This window comes from Sapajus apella, unplaced genomic scaffold, assembly GCF_009761245.1.
Source record: "Sapajus apella isolate SASKATOON/1434 unplaced genomic scaffold, GSC_monkey_1.0 scaffold93, whole genome shotgun sequence".
NCBI classification, from domain to species: domain Eukaryota; kingdom Metazoa; phylum Chordata; class Mammalia; order Primates; family Cebidae; genus Sapajus; species Sapajus apella.
This window is the reverse complement of record NW_022437033.1, coordinates 6,636,616-6,664,088: the sequence shown is the minus strand read 5'-3', so window position 1 is coordinate 6,664,088 and position 27,473 is coordinate 6,636,616. Positions and strand designations below refer to the sequence as shown.

The window sequence follows — 27,473 nt, the reverse complement described above, 5'->3', positions numbered from 1 at the left end:
CTTTGGAGGTTCCTCAAATAAATAAAAACAGGGCTACCTTATGATCCGCAATCCTACTCCTAAGTATATACAAAAAAGAATGGAAATCAGTGCTTCAAGGTTATATCTACACTCCATGTTTATTGCAGCACTATTCATAAAAGTCAAGCTTTGGAAGCAACCTAAGCCTCCATCAACAGATGAATGGATAATGAAAATATGGCACATGTAAACAATGGAGTACTATGCAGTCATAAAAAATGAATGAGATCCTGTAATTGGCAACAACATGGATGGAACTTGAGGTCATCATGTTAAGTGAAATAAGGCAAGCAGAGAAAGAAAAACTTTGCATATTCTGACTTATTTGTGGGAGCTAAAGATCAAAACAATTGAACTTATGGACGTAGAGAGTAGAAGGAAGTTGCCAGAGGCTGGGAAGGGTCGTGGGGTTCTGGGCAAGGGGGAGTAGGTCATGATTAACAGGTACAAAAAATAGTTGAAAGGAATGAATTAGACTTAGTATTTGCTAGCACTACAAGGGGACTGTAGTAAAAATAATTTAATCATACATTTCAAAATAACTAAAAGAGTGTAATTGGATTGTTTGTAATATAAAAGATAAACCCTTGAGGGAATGGCTACCCCATTCACTCTGATGTGACTATTATGCATTGCATGCCTGTAGAAAATATAGAAAGTATTTTATGTACCCCATGAATATATATACCTACTGTGTACCCCCCAAAATTAAAAAAGTAAGATGGGAAAAATTCCATACAGATGCATATATATATATATATATATATATATGTACATATATATGTGTACACACACACACACACACACACACATATGTGATAAAATAAAACAATTTTTTAAATGAAGTTTTAAAATAAAATTTGGATCCACCAGCAACTGATTTTTGAATAGGGCATATGGTTGGATATCTAATTGTCCCAGAACTATGTATTGAATAATCTATCTTGTCTCTGTAATACCACTCCTCCATATATCATTTCTCTATCATGCTGAGTCTGTATTACTCACATTTACCTTCTGTCCAATAGATACTATCAAAAAGTTGTTACAAAGCCAGGCACAGTGGCTCACACCTGTAATACAAGCACTTTGGGAGGCCAAGGCAGGTGGATAACTTGAACCCAGAAGTTTGAGACAAGTCTGGGCAACGTGGTGAAACCCTGTCTCTACAAAAAATAAGAAAGCTAGCTAGGCATGGTGGTGCATGTCTGTAGTTCCAGCTACTTGGGAGGCTGAGGTGGGAGGATCACTTGAGCCCAGGTGGTCAAGGCTGCAGTGAGTCCTGACTGCATCACTGTACTCCAGCCTGGGTGACAGAGTGAGACACTATCTCAAAAAAAAAAAAAAAAAAAATCAATACTACTAGAAATAGAGATGTAAGTGTAATGTGTCAAGTAAGAAGAGGCAAAACAGCAGAGTGCAATGCAATAAGACTTGGCATTTATTGAGGTCTTAAAAGTTGCAATTTGGGAGACACAGATTTGGCTAAGAGTCAAATTGTTTTCCAAAGAGAGGAAGGAGAGTAGGAATTTTTCAAAGGATGCCGAGAGTGATTGCACAAGTTGTTTTGAAAGAATTATCATTGGTGGAGGTGGCTGGCTTAGAACATGAGTCCATGGTACATTGGTTGTTGCTATGCAGGAGTTGCAGTGCTAGTGAAATTCAGCTACTTTCTAAGATGTGATCATTGTAGTTTAGCCCAGTTCAAAGATTCAAGGCAAGTTCCTTTTCCTTTTTCTTTATTTTTTTTTTCTGTAGGGTGGCATGTTGTGTAGGTAGTAATAGAATGGCTTCCCGACTTCATTTTAGAGCTCTGAACCAAGTGATATTGTTTTGTATTTGACATTTCACATTTCATCATGTTGATAAAGATGTGATGCGAGGAAGCATTGCTGATAATCATCAGTTGGTCAGCCAGAGATTTGTTATCTGTTTCCCTTGGAGGTAGAAATGCCTGTTTTTTAGAGTGTCATGTTCCACTCTAGAGGTATTTCTAGAGTTTGGATTATGGAAAGTCAATGTGCATCCAAGGCATTAGAGATTGGTCTAATTCAAGTAACAATAAAGCCATTCTAACAAGCAGGTCTGCATTAGTCTATGGTGATTAGCAGTATGTCAGGAGAAGGGTATATTTGATTAACAGTGTCTATAGGTCATTACTCAGTTTTCTTTTCTGAAATAGATTATGAGATTTCAGGGAGAGGATAAAGGCAAATTTACTAAGAATGGTGGGACACACCTGTAATTCTAGCTACTTGGAAGGAAATTCTAGAGAATACCCTCTTGGCCATGGAGGGGGAGGAACAAGACAAGGTTAGATGAACTTCGATTCTGAGGACTTATAAAATTGCTAACTTAACATCCTATTTCTGACGCCTTTCAATTTTCAAAAGTACTCAGCATGCCAAAGTGCCATATTTTGGAAAATCATTTTCTGCAGCCCAGCATTCTCCTTCCTGAAACCTCCCTAGAAGTTTTACACACTAAAAGCTGAGTTGGTGGCTGTGGAGAGAAAAATTGAGTTAATAGCTGAATGCCAAAGGATACCATTAAACTGGTCTCCCATTTCTGAGAATAGGCCAGTGAATTAAACAGTTGTGTCTTATTTCAGGAGATGGTGTTGCAGTCAGGCACTCAAACTGAAGCAAAAGAGAGGTTAATGTTTGGAACACTTTTTAAGCCAGTTTCTTTAGAGTTTGGGGGGAGCAGTCAGTTGAAGTGCTAGATGTTAGACTCAAACCATCTCCAGTTAAAGTGGAAGTAGGCAGTGGCAATCTGACATATTTTTCTGGCCTGTAGTTTGTATATCACAAGGACGTTTATATATAAGCTTCAGCTTGCAGGGCCTCAGGAAAAAGCTGCAATTTCACTGAGTCCAAGTCAGAAAAATGGAAAAATATGAGCATGTTGGTTTGGAGATTTGTAGCCAGGAAAGAATTCAGGATTCAGTCCAAATTGTTGTAATCAAATAATAAAAACTCACAAACAATGGACAAGGCTAGAATCTAGCAATGTGTACTATAGTTTTCTTCTGAAAAATAGTATTTCTCTCTTTAGTCTCCCATTTCTACCAAAGACAAAACATAGGAAGACCAATTTATTTGCAAAATAACTTTTAGTCTTATTATACTTTGCCTGATTGTTTGCAGTAAGAATAGTGATTGGCTATATAGGGTATTTTTAAGCTGGCCTTGCTGGAACTTTTAAATAAGAAATACCAGAACAGACTTTTAAAAGCCTCTTGAGGCTAGGACACTAAGCGAAGGATTCATCTTCTGACTGGGCTTGTAATACTTGTGTGAATTTCTCTCTTCTTGAGGTCCCCAAAATATCTGAGGTAGCTTGTTTTGTCACAAAGTGACAACTTTTACTTACCACAAGGTTAGGAACCCTGTAAGGGAATAGTGTAGATAAGGTACCCGGCCAGTCTTTTCCAACTCTGTCGGCTTTAAAGTAAACTGCAGTTCTTCAAAGCAGCCTGGTCACATTTGAAAATATGACACAAAATTACCAGTCAAAGCTTTTGTAATATAACCAGCATTTTCAATTGTGTCCCGTTAATGAAGAAAATGCTCTTATTGAGGTAAATGTTTTCATTTTGCTTACAAAAATATACTTCACCTAATTACTATAAGCTATGAATGACTTAAGAGGAAAAAGGAGGTTTGTTGATTCTGGAGAACAAAACAGAAAAAGAATTATCCATGTTTAAGCAAAAAGTCATGAAAAATCATTTCAGCCCTTCATCACTTTAGTCTCATGTTCTTCTTCTACTTGAGGTTAGGTTAGCAATTTTCCAATTCTATGTCTAGTTTTTCGTTAGCCTTTTCTTTTTAACTTTCTACCCAGTCCAATTGTATAATCTCAAAGTCATAAGTAGAGGACTGTATTTCAGATTACCTGTCAGTCTTTCCCATTAACTTCCTTGAAGACACATCACTTTAGAATTTACAAACAGCTGTCAGAAAAAGATAATTAGAGTTAAGCAATTTACTGAATATACGAAGATATATCATATTTTAGGAATCTCATGCAATTTTGAAATACATTAATAACATATCCATTTAAATATAACTCAAAGAAAGTTAGATATCATTTTTTATTTGACAATGCTTCCCATATAACTTTAACATACCAAATAAGCCTAATATGTCTCTCTTAGACTTCCAGGGGCTCTTTTTGGAATGTCTAAACATTTAGTTCAAGCTTTAAAAAGACTTAATTTAGAATTTGAAATTTGATTTTGGGATGTTTGTCAAATATCAAAAGTTTAAAACACTTGATATCAAAATAAGTGTACACAAGTCACTGTAAAATGTTAGTTACTCATTTAGTCAAAATGATAATTAAAAGGTTTCAAAAAGTGAAAAAAAACCTTTACTATTTGATAGAGAGGAGATTAAATTGTCCAAACAATCAAAAGACCTAATAAAGAGAGCATAAGGCAAAGTCATCTTTTTTTTTTTACTGAAAAGGTGAACAAATGTTTTACCATTTCTTATTAGTACTACGTGAAAATCTTGTTCAAAAAAGGAAACCAAATTGTACTTTGCATCAGTGTATTATTAACACTAAACCTAATTTAACAAAACATTATAAACAAATCCATCCAATCTCAATCACCTTTGACCACAGAAAAGATTTACATGAACATTTTATAATCTTTTACAATTTTTCCCATTCTTTTTTTCCTGAACTTTTTATATCCATTCAGTTTTCTGTCATTCTTTTTTATCTTTTCAACTTAAAGCAGCCTTTGAATAACCTCTAAACTAGAAAAAATACTTTTTCTTTAACAAAGCCACATCATCAAGTCTTGTGTGTGTGTGTGTGTGTGCACACGCACGTGTGCACGCACGCATGGAGTTAGGGTCACCTTATGTAGCCCAGGCTAGTCTTGAACTCCTGGGCTCAAGCAGTCCTCCTGCCTCAGCCTCCCAAAGTGCTGGGATTACAGGCATGAGCCACAGCATCTGGCTTCATGTCTTTCTTATGAACTTCCTCACCAAAAACATATCCTACTTTCTTTGTACACTCTTTATACATAATTGTTTATCTTATATATAGTAGTTTTAATTATATTATCTACAATTTTAACTTTAGTAACCCCAATTTCTAGCGATAAAGCTAGGAAGTAAAACAATTTTAATTGTTATGTATCAAATGCAAAGCCCAGGACAAATGACAGAGCTGCAAAGACAGTTAATGGAGGATCTATCCCCTTCCAGCATGGCCAGGAGGCAGAGCTGGGCCAGGGAGGAAGTATTGGGCTTGACTCTGCCCTGCAGCTGGTGGTCTAGGTGCTATGGAAGCCTCACTCTGACCACCTGTCTAGACTCTGGAATCTAAAGGCTCAAAACCAAAGACATATGCTTAAAGACAAACCAAGCAATTATCAAAAATATCACCAAAACAAGTTTTTTGACCTTAAAATATTTAGCAGAAACAGCATACATTTATTTGACCAGTAGACTAAGACAAAAAGGTCTAAAATTCTGAAGAATTTCTATTTTATTTTATCAACAATTTCAACATTTGCTTTTTATATCCAAGATTACTAAAGTCATATGAATTTAAAAAAAATCTTTCGGATTAACTGTTTAATTTATGAGTGCTCATTTATTTATAACTCAGCTCAGTACCATGTAGACAATATAAAAACAGACATATACACCTTTATACATAAAATACAAACAAACACAAATAAAGGTTTTATAGCTTTTGTGTTAGGCTGTTTTATAAAGAAATACTTGAGACTGGGTAATTTATAAAGAAAAGAGGTTTCATTGGCTCATGATTCCGCAGGCTGTACAGGAAGCATAGTGCTGGCATCTGCTCAGCCTTTCATGAGGCCTCAGGAAGCTTTTATTCATGGCAGAGAGCAAAATGGGAGCAGACATTTCACATAGAGCAGGAGCAGGAGGGAGGGTGGGGGAGGTGCCACACACTTTAATCAACTAAATCACAGGAAAACTCAGTCACTATCCTGAGGACAGCATCAAGCCATGAGAGATCCACCCCCATGGCCCAAACACCTCCCACCAGGCCTCAATTCCAACACTGGGGATTATGATTCAACACAAGATTTGGGTAGGGAAAAATATGCAAACTATATTTGCTTTTATTTTAAAATTCTAGTCACGAGACTGTAAAACTCACTAGTTTAAAAGGACAGTTAAAGGATTAGTTAAGGATTAATTTGCACCTCTGTAAATGAAACAAGTTAAAGATTGTCTGGGCTGGGTGCAATGCCTCATGCAGGACGATCACTTGAATCCAGGAGTTCAATACCAGCCTGGGCAACAAGGCAAGACCCTGTCTATACTAAAAAATAAAAAAAATAAATTAGTTGGGCCTGGTGGTGTGTGCCTGGGGGTCCCTGCTTCTTGGGAAGCTGAGGTGGGAGGATTGTTTCAGCCCAGGAATATGAGGTGGCATTGAGCTAGGATCATACCACTGCCCTCCAGCCTAGGTGACAGAGTGAGACCCTGTCTCTAAAAAGTAAATAAATAAAAATATTTTAAAATAAAGTTTATTTGTCCTACATGGTTGAAGTCCTTACTGAGTTTTAGAGAAACTAGGGTTGCAAATTTACATCTCAAAGCATGAAGGAGAATTTAAGCTTTTTGAAGAAGGAATTTGGGTATGTTAGAGGACAATTAAAAGGAATGCTAAGGTAACAAGAAATCATTGAGAATCAGTAGATGATTTTATAAGGAGACCAATTTTAGTTAGATAGGTGGCTTTTAATTTAGTCTCCATTTTACAACAGGACCACTGACCTCAGGGTAGAGCCCATTAATGAATAGGGCAAACAAAGCATTTGCAGCTTCTGAGGCCTAATACTTATACAGGGAAAAGCAGAAGCAGTAGGAAGGCAAATCACCTATATCCTTAGAAACCAATAACTCATTTTTACATTGAATCCTGGGATGTCAAAAAAGGAAGAGGGGAATGCCACAGGACCAGGCTGTTCAACACTTCCACAGGGCACGTCACTGCAAAGGTGACCCAATGTCAATCAGCCACTTTGTGATAAGTTTATCCCCCATGGGAGTCTTATCCCTTGATTGCAGTGATGTATCCATAGCCTCCAAGTTTCCAAACCTCACTTTTCTTATATAAATGCACAAACAAATGAATAGCCTTGTACAGTAATAACCATTCATTGTAACTGCTCTCAGTCACCCCCAGAATTGCAGCTTTTGCTAGTGACCAACTAGCTATCACACACACAAAGATTAAGTTTTCTCTCATAGTACAAAGTAATCCCTGGTACCCCGAAAAGTTAGAGAGACCACGGAATTTAATGCAAAAGAACTGAGCCTTAGACCTGAGAGCAACCAGTCCACAACTCTTGGGGATTCATGAGAAAAATAGATGACCCCAAAAAGGGTGTGTGTGGCACCTTTTTCTGTGTTCCTCAACGGGTCTTAGAGCTGCTAGAAGTCCCTTCTAGATTTCTTTATGTGGAATTGAAAATGGCAAAAAAGAAGGGGGAGTAGAAGTGAGAGAAAATGAAAGAACAAGTCTCAGATGTACCAATTTAGAGATTTTAAGCTTTCCCGAAGGGCCAATATAGTTTTACATTTTTCTCTGCAAAAATCATGTGAAGAAAAAAAGCATACAGAAGAACCAATCATATAATTAAAAAGGGATTTCAGTTGACTGAAAAGTAAATACCAATAGCAGAATACAAAAGAGAAAAAGTAGAAAGAACTTTTATTTTAAAAAAAAGTATTATAGTCGGTATATCAGCTTTTAATTAAGGTTACTTCTGGCCATAGAGCTTTTTAAAAAAAATCTTTTTCAATCTTTCATGATCAGATTTTAGCTGGGATGAATAGCCAATATTCTTTGCTTTCAAACATTTTCCCCCAAAATTATCTTTCAAATAACTCACCAAAACCAAAACTCCTTAACCAAGGTTTTGATTTAACTAAGAATACATGGGACATCTCCAAAGAGGTACAAAGCAGTCCTCAAAAGATCTAGGAGCATCTCAAAGGCAGCTAAAGAAAGTTTTGCCAGCCACAAAGTACAACCCATATTTCTTTCCTGCCAAATTCTCTAGGATCTCAGCTTCCCAGCCGACCATATACACACAAAAGTCAACCATCCCATGTGCCCCATAGATAAAAGCTTTTAAAAGTCAGTTAGTGTCTTAGTCTGTTTTGCATTGCTATAAAGGAATACCTGAGGTTAGGTATTTCATAAAGAAAAGCAGTTTATTTAACTCACAGTCCTGCAGGCTGTACAGGAAGCATGGCACCAGCATCTGCTTCTGGTAAGAACCTCAAGAAGCTTCCAATTATGGCGGAAGGTGAAGAGGAAACAGGCATGTCACATGACGAAATAGAGAGCAAGAAAGGGCAGGTGTGCCACTCTCTTTTAAACAACTAGCTCTCACGTAAACTAATACAGTGTGAAATCACTCATTACTGTGAAGACACACCAAGTCATTCATGAGGGGTCTGCCCTTATGTTCCAAATACCTCCCACCAGGATCTGTCTCCAATATTGGGGATCAAATTTTGAAATAGATTTGGAGGGAGCAAATATCCAAACCATGTCAGTTGGTAAGACAGAAAATCAAAAGTTGTCCATAGAGGGAAAAAGGATCAATAACAAATTAGCACCCTGAAATGTTGAGTCACACAAATATCAAACGAGTTTTTAAATAAGTCTTTCTTCTGATTTAAAAGACTTACATCAGCAGGGAATAGTTTCCTGATTGGGAATCAAAACAGGGAAAAAGCGGTGGTGAAGTGCCAAATCCTAGCCACTAAACCATAGGATGGAGTGCCCGTCCTGTATAAATCCCACAGGGAATCCAAAGCAGTCAGTTTGAGCATACAAAGGATTTTAACTTTGTTTTAGGTCAGATCTTTGTTCTTTAATTTTGTCAGAATTTCTAGGGCTAGCCATGACATTATTATGTACCTTAAATATTTTTAATCCTCCCATAAATACAAATAATTATTTAGAATGACAAATCTCTAAACTATTTTTCAAATAAAGGAGTCTTTCTAATTTAAAAAGATTCATCTTTTGGCTACTGATGAGTAGAATTTCTAATGGTGTTCCTATTCCAATAGTGACTCCATCCAATAAGCCTCTCCATGGAGCCCAGGAGATAATTTTTCCAGTTTAGAATACATTTTTACCACATAAGCAAGAGGGCGCAGAGGGTAGTAGTGGGATGGATGGAAGGGGTAGGGGCAGGAGCAGGAGGCAACACAGGCCAAAGACAAACAGAGGCATGTGCAATTCCAGATTTGTTTTATTATTATTAATAGAAGCTTCTACTTTTTTTTTTTTCTTAATTTAGGGTCTTTGAGCTCATTTGGTATTGTTATCTCTTAAGAACACTAGTTTACATTCCTGGAGTCTTTTAGTTGCCTCAGGATACCAAATTAAAGTAGATGTCCCATTTGGGCTTTTTAATCTTTTAATCTTTCTTTTTAGCCCTTCTAATTTTCCATGGAGGAAAACAAGTTTCAGGAGATCAAAAGATCCTCAGGTTGGCCATTGTAATTCCAAACTATTTTTAGTAATATTGACCCCTCAAGAAAGAAATTTATCAAATGAAGGACTATAATTTTTTTTGCACGAGAAACCAGCAGGGCATCCAGAAGGGAATGACATAACCTATACCCTTAGAAGCAAAAGTATCTATGAATACTCATCAAAAAGTGAAAAATTCCTTTGTCGACAGCCAGCAACAAAAGACTCTCAATAAAGGGCTGAACTTAACCAAAGGGGGAGGTTCAAGGACATAAGAGGACTCACCAGTGAGGTCCTGGGCTGCTGGGGAGACGATGGAACACATAGGGATCCTACAGGTACCATGCCTGAATCCATGGCAGTGTCAGAATGCAGGGGAAAGTTGCTTTGTATCCCACTCTATTCTGACACCATTTAATGTCAACCAAGAAGAGGCAAAAGACCAGACGGTAAAGCAGTAAGACGAAGTGTTTATTGCGATCTTCGGAACTGCAATTCAGGAGACACAGACTGGGGAAGAAACGAAATTGTGTCCGAAGAGGAAAAGGAGAGTAGAGATCTTTTTAAAGAATGCTGATTGTGCAAGTTGTTTTGAAAGAATCATCATTGGTGCAGGTGGCTGGCTTGATAAGTGAGTCCATAGTTCATTGGTTGTTGCTGTTCAGGAATTGTAGTACTGGTGAAATTTGGCTGTTTTCTAAGATGTGGTCACTACAGTTTGGCCTAATTCAAAAGTTCAAGGCAAGTTTCTGCTTTGTTTTTGTTTTTTGCAAGGTTGCAAGCTGTGTAAGTAGTCCTTCTTAGAACGACTTCCTCACTCCATTTTAGAGCTCTAAAGCAGAGTGATACCATTTTGTATATCACATTTCACAAGTATTTAAAGTTACCTAAGCAACCAGAGGAGAACTAAAAATAACAAAGATCAAAAATCAGGAAGATGAGAGAGGACCAGAGGGATTGTGTGAATTAAGTGCTTGTTTTTCATATCAGGACTATGAGAGGTTCAACAGATACAAACCATGAAATAGTGGTCTAAGCACATCATCCCCTCTTACAGAGAGCTCAAAGTGCAAAACAGTAAAAATTGACTGCTTTTGAAAAGTGGGTTCAGGGTTGGGGAAGAGTGAGGCTGGAGAGAATTTCGGCCTTTCATCATAGGATTTTCTGTACCTTTTGGTACCATGCGTATTCATTACTTTGATAAAATAAAAATTAAGACAGGGAAAGCAGCAGTTTGTTTTGTGTTGGATAAGCTGTATTAGTCTGTTCTCATGATGCTAATAAAGACATACCTGAGATTGAGTAATTTATTTAAAAAAAAGGTTTAATTGACTCACAGTTCAGCATGGCTAGGAAGGCCTCAGAAAATTTACAATCATGGCAGAAGGTGAAGTAACATATCATTCTTCACATGATGCAGGAAAGAGAAGTGCCTAGCAAAAGGGGGAATAAGCCCATTATAAAACCATCAGATCTCCTGAGAACTCACTATCATGAGAACAACACGGAATAAAAGCCCCCGTGATTCAATTACCTACCACTTTGTCCTTCCCATCATGAGGATTATGGGAACTACAATTTAAAATGAGATTTGGGTGGGGACACAGCTAAACCAGGTCATAAGCCAATATGTCAGAATTACCGTAATTCACTTTTAATTGATTGTGAAGACAGTAAATTTGATTGCTTTTTAAATATTAAAATACAAATTATTTTTATAAATACTAGATTGTAATTAGATCTAGAAATTTTATTATGCTAATAGATTGGATATTTATACAAATGACATTTCCTTATTGTAAGGCCGGCTGCCTCGCAGAGGGTTAAATGGACACATCCATCTCTCTCCGTGTCTGATAACCACGTCATCACCCGGGCTTGTTATCTGGCCTTGCCGCACGCCTTCTCCGCACCCGCCTCTGCATACCAGACCCAAGCCCACATTCAGCACTAAATTATGCATTTAACCCCCAGCCTGCTGTTGATAAAACCTGCAGGAAAAATTTTTAAAGAAGCCCCATCAGATCCTGCCCAGTAGCAGTCTGCTCTGTATGCCCCCGGAAGGCCTGCCTACCCATAACCACTAGCTCCAGGCATTTCCTTCTTGTTAATAGCCAATAAGATTGCCTTCACTTTGTTTCCCCAACAGCCAATCAAGACCCACTTACCCAAAGTCCCACCCGCCTACCAATAGCAACTAGTTTCAAGCACTTCCTGCTTCCTGACAGCCAATAAAATTGCCTTTGCTTTGTTTCCCCAATAGCCAATCAATCACCTTCCCTTCCCATAAAACCCCATGACCTAAACAGCTGGAAGTGACTTCTCTGGCCCCTTCCTGGACCACAGAACCTCACCTGGGAGCTGAATAAATTAGCTTCTCATTTTCTTATACTTGCCTCAGTTTCCTCATTTTACCTCGGCAATAAACCTTACACTTATATTATACTTTATATGCCTAAAAGTGGTTTTATCTGAAGAAATCTTTACTGATTAAAAGGAGATACTATTAAAAAAACAAACAAAAAAGGAGATATTTTATTAGGTGGCTGGTATTTTCAACCTTTACATTAAATAAGTGTGGCTCTCAGACAAAATTAAACAAGAATTTTAAAAAACTGGACATTTTTGTGACAAGTGTGGTAAGATGCATACCCTTGAGTTAGCCTGTTTATACCAAACTTAGAACACATCCATTTCAGAATCTGACTTGAAAGAATCATAATTATGCAAAATCTTTTGCCTTCTACTTTTGCACCTGAAAATTTAAAATTATGCTTACAGTTAACAAATGATTCAAGTATTAGTTATTATTCCCTTTTCCTTTGTATTTCCTTTTCCTCCCTTCTTCATCTCCTTCTTCTCTCCCTACTTCAGTCTTTTCTCTGTAAAGGAAAATTAATATATTCAATTAAAAAAAACCCACTGAAGTAAAAACTCACACTGATCTGAGTCCCACATAAACTAATTGTTTGCCAATAGTAATTGAAAACATTTTTCTCTTTTAGTTCTGAAAATACACTCTAAGGAGAAATATATATATATATATATATATATATATATATATATACACGCACATATATATACACACATATAACATGTATATATGCAGATTATAAGGAGTAAATTATAATGATTGCAAAATAAAGTTTAAAAAATTTAAAAGATTGCAAATTATTTGTGAAGTGTATTTTTTGATAATTTTTCTTTAAGTTCTGGGATACATGTGCAGAACATGCAGGTTTGTTACATAGGTATGTATGTGCCATGGTGGTTTGCTGCAACTATTAACCTGTCATCTAGGTTTTAAGCCTCGCGTGCATTAGGTATTTGTCCTAATGCTATCCCTCCCCTTGCCTCTGTTTTTTGATAAACTTTAAGTCTTTTTTAATTTTTAGTTTTGTGAGTACATAATAGGTATATATATTTGTGGAATACATCAGATGTTTTGATAAAGGCATGCAATATGAAATAATCACATCATGGAGAATGGGTTATCCATCCCCTCAAGCATTTATACTTTGTGTTACAAACAATCTAATTATACTCTATTAGCTATTTTGAAATGTACAGCTATTATTGACTGTAGTCACCTTATTGTGGGATCAAATGATATGTCTTATTTATTCTTTCACTTAACATAATTATCTCCAGTTCCATCCATGTTGTTGCAGATGACAGAATCATTCATGTTTCTGGCTGAACAGTATTCCATACTCCATTGTGCATAAGTACCATATATTTTTTAAGCATTCATCTGTTGATGAACACTTAGGTTGCTTTCAAATCTTAGCTATTGTGAACAGTGCTAAAACAAACATGGGAGTGAAGATATCTCTTCCATATACTGATTTATTTTTTTGGGTGTATATACCCAGCAATAGGATTGCTGGATCATACAATAGCTAAATGTTCAGTTTGTCAAGGAACCTTCAAGCTGCTCTCCATAGTGGTTCTACTAATCTCCATTCCCACCAACACTGTACAAGTGTTTTCTTTCCTCCACTTTCTCTCCAGCATTTGTTATTGCCCGTCTTTTGGATTTAAGCCATTTTAACTGTCATGAGATGATATCTTGTTGCGGTTTTGATTTGCATATCTCTGATGATCAGTGATGTTTAGCACCTTTTAATATTCCTGTTTGCCATTCATATGTCTTCTTTTGGGAAAAGTCTTTTCAAATCTCTTGCCCATCTTTTAATTGGGTTATTAGATTTCTTCCTATAGAGCTGTTTGTGTTCCTTATACATTCTGGTTATGAATCCCTTGTCAGATGAGTAGTTTGCAAATATTTTCTCCCACTCTGTGCGTCATCTCTTCACTTTGCTGATGGTATCCTTTGCTGTGTAAAAGCTTTATAACTCGATGTGATCCCATTTGTTCATTTTTGCTTTGGTTGTCTGTGCTTATGGCGTACTCCTCAATAAATTTTTGACCAGACCAATGTCTTGGCGATTTTCCTCAAAGTTTTCTTGGAATAGTTTCATTGTTTGAAGTCTTAGATTTAAGTCTTTAATTCATTTTGATTTGATTTTTAAATATGGTGAGAGGTAGAACTCTAGTTTCATTCTTCTGCAGATGGATACCCAGTTTTCCCAGCACCATTTATTAAAGAGACTGTCTTTCCCCCAGTATATGTTCTTGGCACCTTTGTTGCAAATGAGTTCACTGTAAGAGTGTGGATTTGTTTCTAGTCTCTCTATTCTGTTCCATTGGTCTATGTGTTTGATTTCAGGCTGCTTTTCTATCTCTTCAGTGCCTTTATCAGTTATATGAAGTTAGAGCCAAGTACTCTTGAGTGTGCACCTGGTATTTGATTCTTATGATGGTATTATTTCTGTGTAAATAGTTGTTTACTTGGTGTCCTTGAAGAGGGGTTGATTGGTGGAGACTTCTATTGCACCATCTTGCTCCCTATTTGTGAAGTTTAGGCTAGAATTATAAACTCCTTTTATCATGTCTTCAACTGTATCATATATCTTACAGCTCAAATTTAAGACATATGCTGTTTCAGAAAATAACACTGCTTTTTAAAAATTAACTTTTTGCACACACTTCACTAATGTTGAATTACAGATACAATATTATTTGGTTGCCTAATAGGATCTCTATTCCATTAAAAGATCTCATTGAAGTATGAGTAAATCCAGGGGGCAGAAAATTTTGTAATTGAATTTTTCTGATTGTCCAAGGAATCCTTGCCACAATTGGAATCTACCTTGGTGAAACTGACAAAATTAGCATATTCTAGTGATTACTGCTTTTATTAGTCTGTTCTCACATTATTATAAAGAACTACCTGATAATGGGTAATTTATAAAGAAAAGAGTTTTAACTGGCTCACAGTTTTACAGGCTGTACAGGAAGCATGGCTGGGGAAACCTCAGGAAACTTAACAATCATGGCAGAAGATGAAGTGGAAGCAAACATGTCTTACCATGGCAGAGCAAGAGAGAGAAGGAGGAAGTGCTACACACTGTTAAACAACCAGATATCATGAGGACTCACTCACTATCATGAGAAAAGCATGGGGGAAATCCTCCCCCATGATCCAGTCACCTCCTACCAGGTCCCTTCCCCAAAACTGGGAATTATAATTCAACATGAAATTTGGGTGGGAACACGAAGCCAAACCATATCACTGCTCATATAGTTATTCTGCTCTGAAATACCAGTGCAATGAATTATTGAATTAGTCGAGACTTTTGATTTTGACAGAAACTTATCTCAAATGAGCATGAGCTTAAGCAAAAAGGAAAAAAAAGGAGTCTGATGGCTCACATAATCTTGCATCACCGAAGATGAAGCTAGTTGCAGGCATTCAAATAATATCATTTCAATTCTATTTTTCTCTTTCCATCTCTTTGTTCTGTTTCCCTTAGTGTTGGCTTCATTCTTAAGCACTCCTCTCACACTAGGCTACAAAGGAAAAATCCGAACACTCCAGGCTTACATTGTCCCCGGTGCTTACAGTGTTAGAAGAGGCACTTTCATAACCAGTCTCTGTATCAATGCTGAAAAAGATCCAGGCTTGGCTTTACGTGTATAATGTTAGGAAACAAACAGCATGCTCAGGAGGATGGTATATATTGATCAAATAGACAAGTACACACTCTTGAGGTAGGGGAAGCAGAGTTGTATGATGATGGATTTTCTCCCCAGTAAGGCAATGGATGGTTTCAAAAAGAAAAGATGTAGGGCAGTCAGTTGTACAGCTACCACTAATCTACTTCCTATCATCATGGATTTGCCTATTCTGGACATTCAATATCAATGGAATCATAACATATGTGGCCTTCTGTGTCTGGTTTTTTAACTTAGCATAATGTTTTCAAAGTTCATCATGTTGTAGCACGTGGTTTAGTCCTTCATGAATAGTTCCTGCTTTCCCTGAGTTTTTTGTTTGTTTGCTTTGGATTCTATCTTTTATGTTGGAAGTGTTCCACAAATGTCTGATAAGCCTTGGATGCTGCTAAATTTTAAAAGAGAGGGACCAGATATCCATTGGAATATCTGAGAGTGTGTGGGCTTTGTCAACTTCGTTTCACTATACCGTGTATGTATGGTGAGGCCATTTTGGGGAGAATTCTGGTATAGAAGTGTATTAGTTTCTTAGGGCTCCCATAACAAAGCACATACTGAGTGGCTTACATAAGATAAATTTATTTTCTCACAATTCCAGATGTCAGAAGTCCAAGACAAGGTGTTGTCCGGGTTTGTTTATTCTAAAGTGTCTCTCCTTGACTTGTTGATGGATATTTTCTCCCTGTATCTTCACCATAGCCTTTCCTCTGTATGTGTCTGTGTCCAAATTTTCTCTTATAAGGATACCAGTCACATCGGATAAGGGCTACCTTAATGACCTCATTTTTACCAAAATACTCCTTTAAAGATCTTATCTCCAACTATAGTAACATTCTGTGGTAGGAATTCAACATATCAATTTTTGGAGGCCCCAATAAGCCCATAACAAGTACATGTCTCTCTTCTTGGGTTACTCAGATTCCTTCCAAATTTCTTCCTGGAAGATGATAAACCTGGCAACTACAGCTCTGGAAACTGAGTAGGGAAAAGGAGCTGGAGATCTTAGCATTAACTGAATCCATCCACTATTAGCACAGCACCCTCAGTCCACAAGTGTGTCTGGTGACTCCGTCTGGAGACATTTCATTTTATCCTCTTTAGAAAATAAGCCTCCAACTCCTACTGGGGTTGTGGAAAGAATCGGGAGCTTTAAATGCTTCCTAAGTAAACTTTATAGTGACCTTTTCTTTCATCCCTTCCAGAGGTATCCACATCTACTAATTAGTTTATCATAAGGGATGGGAGGTCTGCATTGTAAATTTGCTTACCAACCACTGTTGGTTTGGGATTCAGCTTCATTCTAAGTCACCATTCAAATGCTTTCTAGCTTCCAAAATTTTGTTGCTGTTCCTCCCTCCAGTTATTTTTTACTCATCAGTTTGTACCTTTTAAAATATCTTTTTATTGTTGTTTTAGTGGAGTTTCAGGAGGAAGTAAAAGCAAATGTAGGTGTTCAATCCATCATCTTTACTCAGAAGGCCCACACATTTATATTTTTAAATGAGCTCATGCTATACAGACTCTTCTATAATCTGCTTTTATCATCAAATTCCAGTGAATATTTATATTTTTTCCATGTCAATAAATATAAAACTACATCAGTGGTTCTTAAGCTTGGCTGCACATTAGAATCAGTGGGTGGTGGGGGTGAGGGTAGATTTAAAAAGTACCGATCCCTGGGCCCCACCTCCAGAAATACTGGTTTACTGAATATGAGATATGGCTGGCACTAGGAATTGTAAAATCTCCTTAGGTGATTCAAATGTGCAGCAAATATGCAGAGCTACTTACTCCATTTTTCATCATGCTGATATAGTGTTCCATGGAAAGAATAGAGAGCAATGTATTTTAATCAGTCACTTTCTGGACACATAGGCTGTTTCAAATGGTTTAATATTATAGACAATGCTGTTATGAATATCTTTGGACACAAAACATTATCTACAATTTTGATTATTTTATTGGCTGTATTACTAGAAGTAGGATCACTTTGTTAAAGTGTATAAACTTTTTAGTACAATTGACCATATTTCTCTCTAAAGTAGTTTGGCCAGTTTAGACTGTCCCCAGTGTATGTGAGAATTTCTGTTTCCCTACACTCAGAACCAGCAGATCATCATTAACAAAATTAATAAAAAACGTTTAAATGTAGTCAGTTTTAAAATTGAAAAACAGTATTAATTATTAATTTAAAATATTATTTTTCTGATTTTTAACGTTGTTATTATGGTAAAATATATATAATACAAAATTTACCAGTTTTACCATTTAGCATTAAGCATTTGTAAGTGTACAGTTCAGTGGCATTAAGTACATTCATATTGTTGTGCAACCATCACCACCATCCATCTCCAGAACTTTCTCATCTTTCCCAGCTGAAACTCTTTACCCATGAAACGCTATCTCACCATTTCTCCTTCCTTAATCCCCTGGAAACCACTCTTCTATTTTCTGTCCCTATGAATTGGACTACTCTAGGGACCTCATACAAGTGGAATCATACAATATTTGTCCTTTTTGACTGGTTTCTTTCACTTGGCATAAAGTCTTCAAGGTGGTTATTTTTAACATATTTTATTATTTGTAAAATTGTATTAGGTTCTCCAGAGAAACAGGACCAATTATATATATGTGTACATATATATATGTATACACACACACGTACAAACACACACATATATAAATTTAATATCAATAAATGGAATTATACATTGATGTATATGTATGTGTATGCATATATATATGTATATATGAGGAGATTTATTATAGGAATTCACTTATGTGATTATGAAGACCTAGAAATTCCATGATCTGTCATTTGCAAGCTGAGGAATCAGGAAAGCCAGTGTTGCAATTCATTCCAGTTCATTTCAAGTCTGAAGGCCTGGGAAGCAGAGGAGCCAATGGTGTAAGTCCCACCCTGAGCCCAAAGGCCCAAGAACTGGGAGCACCAATGTCCTAGGGAAGGAGAAGATGGAGGTCTCAGCTCAAATAAAAGCAAACAGATCCTTTCTCTGCCTTTTTGTTCTATTCAGGCCTTTACAGGATTGGATGATACCCACTTGCATTGGTGACAGCAATCTTTGTTATTGAGTCTACCAATTTAAAGGCTAATCTCTTCTGGAAATACCCTCACAGAAACACCTAGAAATAATGTTTCATCAGCTATCTGGGCATCCTTTATCCAAGTCAAGTTGACACATAAAATTAACCATCACAAAAGTGAAATAATATTCATAATTATTGTCCATCTGTCTCTCACTTTTTGTGTGTGAATTGCTTAATCATGTGAGTAACATCCATGAAAAATGTTTTTGGCTCAAAGTATCTGAAACCTTATTAACAGTGGCTTCAACTAATAAGGGTTTATTTTTTTCTCACACAAACAGATGTCTTGAAGTAAGCAGCTGCTGATATTGTTTTATCTGCAAGCTGAGGAATCAGGAAAGCCAGTGTTAGAATTCAGTTCAATTCAGTTCAAGTCTGAAAGCCTGAGAAGCAGAGGAGCCAGTGGTGTAAATCCCAGTCTGAGCAGCTCACTGATATCATGTTTGCAAGATGACTGCCCCAGCTTCAGCCATCCCATCCTTCTGGAAGGAAGAATGAGGTGAGTAATGTATGTGATGTCTGTATTTTTAATCAACGTAGCCAGGTTTCCTAGTAATGCCTCTCTCCTCCAGCAGATACTTACTTGCAAGATTGTGTCACATTACTACCCCCACCCTTGTGTCATTTTGCCAGTGACTCACAAAAAGGGTTAATGTTGTTAATATACAAATAGCTTTTAGAAACCAATACAAAAAAGTTGTATTTTTGAAAAGATAAAAAGGCAAAAGACCATATACTGTTGTTTGGCAAACTTACTAAGTTATATTTTTATTATCTTTTTGCATATCACATATGTTTGGTAAATATATTTTCCCAGCTTTTTGTTTATAATTTAATTTTGTTTCAACATACGGAAGATTTGTATTTTTTAGTTGTTAGGTCCACACATCTTTTATTTCATGACTTTTCGTTTTTGCTCTTGTGTTCGTAAAAGTCTAGCCCATTCTAAGAAAAGATTAATATCCTTCCATATTTTCTTCTTGATCTTTCATGGTTTCCTTTTAATTTAAAATAGCTGAAATGGTACCCTCTTTCACTTCTTATTTGAGACTAGGAACGGAGTGATTCAGGGAGGTGGGTACAAACAAATAGAAAAAACAAACTTAATCTACTACCACTGAACATGGGAAGCCAGTCCTGCCAACTATGTAAAGAAATATTTTATGTTAAAATGTTTATTGGCAGGTAGTGATGGCAGCTAAATAAGGTCAATCCTGGGTGGGGGGGTCTATTTAAAGACAATGAATGTTTTGTGGCAAATAGACCTCAAATGCTGATGAGAAAGAATATGAATGCTGGTTCAATTTCAAAAATAAGAGATGAGTATAAGCAGACAAATGGAAAGACAATACGGAAATTGATTTTACAAGTAATTGTGCCATGGAAAATCCTGTAAGCCTGATATAGGATCCAAAGTTTGCTGAGAGAGAGGCACCAGAAGAGTGTAGCTGAAACTTCCCTGGGCACATTGGTCAGAAGTAGTTTTTATGAAGGGTAGAGAAAAAAACAAGCTGTATAGTGAAGTTGTTTTATATAGTCTGCATTTTTCCTATAGTGGAATTAACCTAGACCTAGATACGCTCTATGTCCCAGATGAAATTACTTTAAGGTAGCAGCCAAGTGAAAGTCCAGCCCTGTATACTCATGAGAATAGACACAAATACACAAGACATTTTAGGCTTAGAAAAAAATCTTCCCATGTGTTTGCATCTAATTCCATCTGTCTTTGATATAGAAAGATGACAAATGGAAACTGAGAATGAATTTTCTAAATTATTTTTCTCTAATCCAAATAGAAACTAGAGAATGGCCTAAAGAATAACCTGTAAATCCCTGACCCCTAGCATGAAAAACAGTATCAATCATAATATTTTCCAGTTATCCTGAAACAGCAAGACTAAATTGGGAGGAGAATTATATGATAGTTCAATATTTTTCCATATTTAAATTGTCTTTTCTGTGTTGGATCTATTAGATTGGGTATTTGGACTTATGGATTGTTTGATATAAATTAGTGGATTAGCCTTAGAAGAAACCTCTGATGAATATTAGCTTTAAGAGGGTCCTTTGAGTTCAACCACTTGTTTACTGAACTCTGGTCATCATTGTGGCACAAGGTAGCTGTCCTTAAGACTTCTGCTCACTTCAGAGGTGCTTGTTTATCAAGGTGAAGGTAGAAGAAAACACTCATTTAAAACATTATTCCACCCCAACTGGCTTTTCATAACACTCACTACTTCCTCAAGAGTTGGTTTGTGCTTCTTGCCATGTTTTAGCCAAATATTTTCCTGTCTACTGGACTGGCTACTTTAGCTTCAGGTCATTCTAGTAAATTGAACAAATTTAGTCTTGTTTATAACTGCAAACCTTTGGATTCACAAGTACACACATTTTAGCTTTGTTTTTCTTAGTACAATAGTCCTTGAAAAGATGGGTGAATTTGACATCATACTGTGTACCTATCTTATTACATTTGGTTCTGCCACAGGATTTATTAGTGACTAATGTTACAGTCTTTGAATGATCCATCTCTGCTTTTGTCCTAATAGTGCTTTCGATCACAGTTAGATTCAAAGAACAACTGGCTTAAGGTGTCTTATTTTTAAAAATATGTTATTTTCATCTGTACACAAGGGGGTCTAAGGCACTTTAATAATTAGCATGTAAAAGAGAAAATTGGGACCTAATGATTCACAAGGGTATTAGCAGCAGGTCTCTTATCTGATATCTACTCAACATTTGAGCAACTTCAGGTGCTACCATGGTTATCAAGGCTGTTGCCTTGGTAGATCTTGCAGTGTTATATCTGTGGATCTTACCTTCAGCAAGCATTTTTAAATGTGGGGCTTTGGGCTTTGCTGGATCAAATAGCACTTCCTGCAACAGAACACATATGCACACAGGCACATTTCCCAGGCACAGCAGTGGTCCCCAACCTTTTTGGAATCATTGACCAGTTTATGGAAGACAATTTTTCCACAGACTGTGGGATGGGGGAAGATGGTGTAGGGATAAAACTGTTTCATGTCAGATTATCAGGCACTAGATTCTTATAAGGAGCATACAACCTAGATCCCTCCATGCACAGTTCACAATAGGGTTTACACTCCTATGAGAATTTAAAACCTGATGATCTGACAGGAGCTAAAGCTTAGGCGGTAATGCTCACTTGCCCACCACTCACTTCCCGTGGTGCAGCCTGGTTTCATTATCCTTACAGGCCATGAAAGAGTACCCATCCATAGCCTGGGGTTTGGGGACAACTGATGTATAGGACAATAACTCCTTTATATTTATTATGTTTGCAAGCTTGGGATCTGTCAACTTTTGCTGGCTGGGGACTTTGGAATAGATAGAGCTTGACATGGTTTGGCTCTGTATCCCTATCCGAATCTCATGTTGACTTGTAATTCCCAATGTTGGGGGAGAGAACTGGTGGGAGGTGATTGGATCATGGGGGTACATTTTCCCCTTGCCGTTCTCATGATAGTAAGTTCTCATGAGATCTGATGGTTAAAAGTGTATGACACTTTCCCCTTTGCTCACTCTTCCTCCTGCTCCAGCCATGTAGGACATGCCAACTTCCCCTTCACCTTCTGCCATAATTGTAAGTTTCCTGTGGCCTCCCCCAGCCATGCTTTATGTATTGCCTGTGGAACTGTGAGCCAATTAAATCTCTTTCTAAAAAAGGCAAGTTACACGGTTTCAGGTATTTCTTTATAGCAGTGTGCAGAGCTTCTGTTTCTTGATGCTTTAAACAGGCTTCACACTGCTTGTAGATGCAATTTGCATCATTGAGTTTTTACAAATTTTTATATTTTAGAGGCAGAGGTCTCACTGTATTGCTCAGGTTGGCCTTGAACTCCTGGGCTCAGGTGATCCTCCCACCTCAGTTTCCTGAGTAGTTGAGGTTACAGGTGTGTGCCACCATGCCCAACAGCTTTTAAAATACAATGTTCAGCTTGGAATGATTTTACACTATTAGTAATCATGCCCTAACAGTGGCAACACAGCCTTTGATTCCTGGAGAACTGGTGTGTTGTTCTATTAACAACATTAAAGAGGCCACATATTGAGAAGATTGTGACAGCATGACAGATCTCCTGTGACGTGGTGAGGGGGTCAGATACTTGATTAGAAGAGTGCAGAGTCTCTTTAACATCTCTTTTGTATTCATGACCTTATTTGCAAAGATGAAACTGAACTGTTGCTGTGGTATTGATTCATTCCATGTAACCCTGAGAGACAACAAGCTTTATGGTGATGGATAGGCACTTCAGGATGATGGACAGTTCAAGTCTTGTTTCTTAGCTTTTCTTCTTAACAACTTCATTGTCTTCAGGCTCAATGATGATGGTGCGGAGCTCCAGGCAAGAGAAGGTTAAGAGGGGAAGGAAGATGTACCTTAAGAGATAGATCAGCGCTCTGGTACAAGTTTCACTAGGTTCATTCATCAAAGTAATAATGAAAGTAGATGGGGAATAAATGTTGAAATGTACCATGTGATCACAAATGCGTGAAAAAAATATGCATGGCAAAACAAAGGAAAAAATACATCAGTATGTTAACGGCTGTTAATGTTGTATGTGAGAATAGAATGACTGGCTTGTGTTTTCTGCAGTTTTTGAATTTTCCATGTTGATTTTGCATTATTTATTTATTTTAATAAAGAAGAGAGGTTTAATTGACTCGCTGTTCTGCATGGCTGAGGAGGCCTCAGGAAATTTACAATCATAGCGGAAGGTGAAGGGGAAGCAAAGCAACTCTTACATGGTGGCAAGTGAGAGAGCGAGGGGCGGTGGGGGAAGTGCTACACTTTTAAACCATTAGCTCTCACGTGAACTCTACAATTAGAACAGCAAAAGGGAAGGCCACCCCCGTGATCAAATCATTTACCACCAGCCCCCTCCACTGACACATGGGGATTACAATTTTACATGAGATTTGGGTGGGGAACGCAGAACCAAATCATATCACACACTTTCTGAGATCTGATACAACAACACTTACACCTTTCAAAAGTACAACAGCCATTGAAAGAAAAATGAAGAAATTTTTCACGAGGTCAAGAGATCGAGACCATCCTGGTCAACATGGTGAAACCCCGTCTCTACCAAAAATACAAAAAAAAATTAGCTGGGCATGGTGGCGTGTGCCTGTAATCCCAGCGACTCAGGAGGCTGGGGCAGGAGAATTGCCTGAACCCGGGAGGCGGAGGTTGCGGTGAGCTGAGATCGCGCCATTGCACTCCAGCCTGGGTAACAAGAGCGAAACTCCGTCTCGAACAAAAAAAAAAAAAAAAAAAAAAAAAAAAGAAAAATGAAGAAATTTTAAAAAGATAGGAATCTGATGGTGAGACTATCATTTGTCCTCACCTTACAGCTTTAACACAGGCTAGCCAACCACTTGGAGGTTTGCATTTAGGTGAATGGGTGAGTGACCTCAATCATATTCCATCTTCAGTTATTTCTTGGCCTCCACTGGTAAGAATTCAAAGTGCAACAGTTCTCCAGGATATTTTATTTCCCTTGTTCCCTGCATCTTGAGTGGAAAGCTCCAGAATGGTGCAGTAATTGCCCAATGACATAAAATTTTCCAAAAAGTCAGACAGCCAAAGTCAGCCAGGTGAGAAAACAAATGAAGCAAATACTAAAATAACATTGAGGGCAGAGGCCTCCCCACAGAACCTGACAAAAAGATATAAAGTTTGATTAGAATAATTATTTTAGTTGAATTATCATTTTAAATCAAATAAAGGAAAGGATTTCAATGGAAGAATGCCAAATCCTATGCATGGGATCCATTATTTGGGCTGTGTGTTGGGAGCCTAAATGGTCTGCACGATGGCTGGGCGCACTCATGCCCTTTTTAATAAACACTCTCAAAACCTCTCGCAATTGAGCTTCACACCCAGGGCTGCAGACCTGGGCTCTGCTGAGCCCTGTAATGGGATAACTGAGTGTGATTATGTGGTTTAGTAACTATCCATAATTAAGGATAGTGTTTGAAGGCTGCCAATAACAACCTCAGTTTCCCATTATCTCCAAGAGAAGTGAATTAATTCTTTTAAGAGTTCGGGGGAAAAGCAAGCCAGGACAGAGAAGATTAGCTCCTTCTATTTCTTCTCTCCCATAATTGGTTACCTTTCTGGTCCCTCCCAGGGCACTGGAAGTGTTTCACACAATCTCTGTGTCTCAATAATAATGTACTTCGAAAAGGAGGCTGATTACCTTGACTGAAATCCATCCTGGCAAAAGGCTTTTGCTATGCATTATTTTTTAGTGGGAGAAATAATTTTATGCATTAAACATGTAAAGAAAAAACTTCAACATGTGATAGATAGGTGAAGCAAGATGGCAGAATAGAAGGCTCCACCAATCATCCCCCTCTTCAAGGGCACCAAGTAAACTATCTACACAGAAAAAAACACCTTCATAAGAACCAAAAAATCAGGTGAGCACTCGTGGCACCTGGCTTTAACTTCATATCACTGATAAAAGCACTGAAGAGATTTAAAAAAAAGTCTTGAAGACAATGTCACCCCTCTGTCACCCCCAGCAGCAGCAGCTTGGTGCTGAGAGCATCTCCGGGCATTGCAGGGGAGGGAAAGCACGGCAATTAAGTGTAACTGAACTTAGTGTTTTCCTGCTAGAGCAGAAAAGAAAAGTAGACCAACTCAGCTGATACCTGCCCACTAAGGGAGCATTTAAACCAGTGCTAGCCAGAGGGGAATTGCTGATCCCAGTGGTCAAACCTTGAGTTCCTGCAAACCTCACCACCAAGGGCTACAGTGCTCTGTGTGTCTAAACGAACTTGAAAGGCAGTCTAGGCCATAAGGACTGCAACTCATAGGCAAGGCCTAGTGCTGAACTAGACCCAGAGTCAGTGGACTGCGGAAGGTACCTGACATACTGAAACGCCAGCTGGGCAGCCAAGGGAGTGCTAACGTCACCCCTCCTATAACCCCAGGCCACACAGCTCCAGTCTCCAATACAAACCCATTCCTCCCACTTGAGAAGTGGAGAGTGAAGAATGAGGAGGACATTGTCTTGCATCTAAGACACCAGCCAGCATGAGGCACCCATACCAGGCCCTAGGTCCCGGATGATATTTCAAGAAACACCCTGGGGCAGAAGAGAACCTGAGGCCTTGAAGGGAACAACCTAATGCTGGCAGCATTCATCACCTGCTAACCAAAGAGCCCCTGGGCCCTAATTAACAAGCTGCAAAACCCAGGTACTACATTAGGGGCCTTTTGTAAGCGTGTGAGACTTGCTGGCTGCAGGTGAGATTCAGCACATTCCCAGCTTTGTTGGCTATGAGGCAAAACTTCTGCTTAAGAAAAGCAGAAGCAAAAGTAAAGGGGACTTTGTTTTGCACCTTTGGTATCAACACAGCTACAGCAGGGCAGAGCACCAAATGGGTTCTTGGGTTCTGCAATTCCAGGACTTGACACATGGACTGCATTTATAGACCTGTCCTGGGCCAAAGGGCAGCCCACTGCTCTGAAGGGTGAGTCCCAGGCCAGGCAACATTTACCACAAGCTGGCTTGAGAGCCCTTGGGTCTTAAGAGGACTGTTGATTGGTAGTCAGGCAGTACTCCTCATGACCTGGGGTGGCAGTGGCTACAGGATGAGGCTTCTCTGCTTGTGGAAAGGGGAGGAAAGAGTGGGAAGGACTGTGTCTTGTGGTTTGAGTGCCAGCTCAGCCACAATAAAATAGAACACAAGGTAGACAGGTGACATTCTTCAAAGAAATAGAAAAAATACTAAAATTTATATGGAACCACAAAGGACCCAGAATAGTCAAAACTAGCTTAAGCAGAAAGAACAAAACTGCAGGTATCATTTTACCTGACTTCAAATTGTACCACAGAGCTATAGTAACCAAAACAACATGGCACTGACATAAAATCAGACACATAGACCAATGGAACAGAATAGAGAAACTGGAAACAAATCCACACACTTACAGTGGGCACAAACTTGCAGTTGTGTAAAATGAGTAAGTCTAGAAAGTGAACGCATGAGATGAAGATTATAATATTGTCCTGTATACTAAGGAGTAGCTAAGAGAATAGATTTTAGGTGCTTTTTCTATGAAATAAAGGTAACCTATGTAAGGTGATAGATATGTTGATTGCTTGACTGTAGTAATCATTTTACTGTGTAGATTTTTATCAAAACATCATGTTGTACACCTTAAATATATATGATACAAATAAATAAATAAATAAAAACTTCACATGCCAAGATAGATTTACCTCTTGATTTAATATCAATATATTATGAATTATAATTACTAAATATTTTTTTCCTATTCTTGGGAATAAATAACAACACAACATTTTCACTTTACTCAGCACCTTTGGAAGAACACACACTTAAAGCAGCAAAAGTACATTGCTGACTATGACTCGAAAACCAGCAGTGTTTCATAAGCAATTTACAAAATTCAGTAGAAAATAAGCTGAATGTTAAGGATCCTTAAGATACGCAGGTTGAAGAAAAATCCTGTCTTCATATGTATCAGCTTTATTGAGATACGATTCACATACCAAATAATTCATCCATTTAAGGTGTACAATTAAGTGTTGTTTTTAGTGTATTCACAGAGTTGTGAAACCATTACCATAATCAATTTTAGAACATATTTATCACTCCAAGAAGACACCTCACACCACTTACCCATCACTCCCTATCCGTCCCATACTCAAACTACCCCAGCTGCTGGTAACCACTAATCTACTTCCTGT

The 27,473-nt window shown here is 37.8% G+C and overlaps 2 long non-coding RNA genes across 2 annotated transcripts; one reads left to right on the top strand and one right to left on the bottom strand.

Annotated features, from left to right (window-relative positions):
- Positions 1-1,439: 1,439 nt before the first annotated feature.
- LOC116535282 lies at positions 1,440-8,297 on the bottom strand. Its single transcript, XR_004262136.1, has 3 exons — positions 8,263-8,297; positions 2,569-2,660; positions 1,440-2,014 (listed from the first exon to the last, which is right to left on the bottom strand). It is a non-coding gene; the product is annotated as an uncharacterized LOC116535282 (long non-coding RNA).
- Positions 8,288-26,201, top strand: LOC116535283. The gene is made up of 3 exons (XR_004262137.1): positions 8,288-8,363; positions 22,816-22,827; positions 26,191-26,201. It is a non-coding gene; the product is annotated as an uncharacterized LOC116535283 (long non-coding RNA).
- Positions 26,202-27,473: the final 1,272 nt, after the last annotated feature.